Source organism: Leptonychotes weddellii, chromosome 2 (assembly GCF_054177405.1).
Source record: "Leptonychotes weddellii isolate Sample4059 chromosome 2, ASM5417740v2, whole genome shotgun sequence".
Classification (NCBI taxonomy): domain Eukaryota; kingdom Metazoa; phylum Chordata; class Mammalia; order Carnivora; family Phocidae; genus Leptonychotes; species Leptonychotes weddellii.
The window spans coordinates 102,411,683-102,412,846 of NC_138370.1; positions in this window are offsets into that span (position 1 = coordinate 102,411,683).

Here is a 1,164-nt window from a genome sequence, read left to right on the forward strand (position 1 = left end):
AAATCAGTTAGAAATAAATTATTTTATCACCATTTTTCAGATAATGTTATGATTTAGGATCTTGAGTCAGATAGCCCTACTAGCCTGCAAGAAGGAATTAATTTGTGCTTTATAACACATCTCACTATTTTTACCAGAACTTGGTGGGCCAAAAGTCACTTACAATGACTGAACTGTACTTTTAAATTTTTTATTTTATTTTTACCTTTTTCCTAAGAAATATTTCTAGGCTTACTGTCATTGCTGTGTCAGTCCATGTTCCTTAGGCCACCTGAAAGCAAAAGGACAGATTGTTTTTACCACTGAATACACACAGACCCTCCATAGCCCTAGGGGTCCCTTTACTTGGATGATTTTGCATTTGCTTTCATTTTCTTTCTCTCTTTCTTTCATAAGATTTTACTTATTTATTTTAGAGAGAGCGGGAGCACGAGTGGGGCGGGGTGGGGGAAGGGGCAGAGGGAGAAGCAGACTCCCTGTCAAGCAGGGAGCCTGATGTGGGACTCGATCCCAGGACTCTGGGATCATGACCTGAGTTGAAGGCAGACACTCAACCAACTGAGCCATCCAGGCGCCCCTGCTTTCATTTTGGACAATGATACAGGCAGTGCTGGCCAGAGGATGAACACGATTATAATGCGAGGCCCCGATGCAAATGCAGGAGCAGACTGGTGGAGGCTGAAGCACAAGGAACGCCAGAGAAGAAATATTTCCTGCAAGATTCAAAGAGTGGAGCAGCTCATTCCCAGCAAACGTTCTGTCTGTGTTTCTCAACCAAGGGGCCACCAGCCTTCATTTTTAACAGCCACTACAGATGATCTAGTGTTCAGAAATTTCACGGTCAGAAAAATTGAGTTAAATAATTCTTTCCGCTTGTCCTACTTCTAGCTATCATCCTCACCCCTGCCCCTACCCCCTTGGCAGCCACTCCCAGTGCTTCAGGAAGTAAGTCTTCCTGTGAGAGATTTGAGAGGCATGACTAAAAATAAAGGGCGAACGTGCCTTTGCACGTGATACCTGCCGCCTTCAGGTCCTCAGTGTCGCCTACCTTTGCATAGTCCACTTTCCCTGTCTACAATTCACTTCCCCTTTGTTTATTGTCCAACTTCTGCCCATCTTTCAAGGCTCAGCTCACGACATTTCTTTTAGGAAGCCTTTCATGTA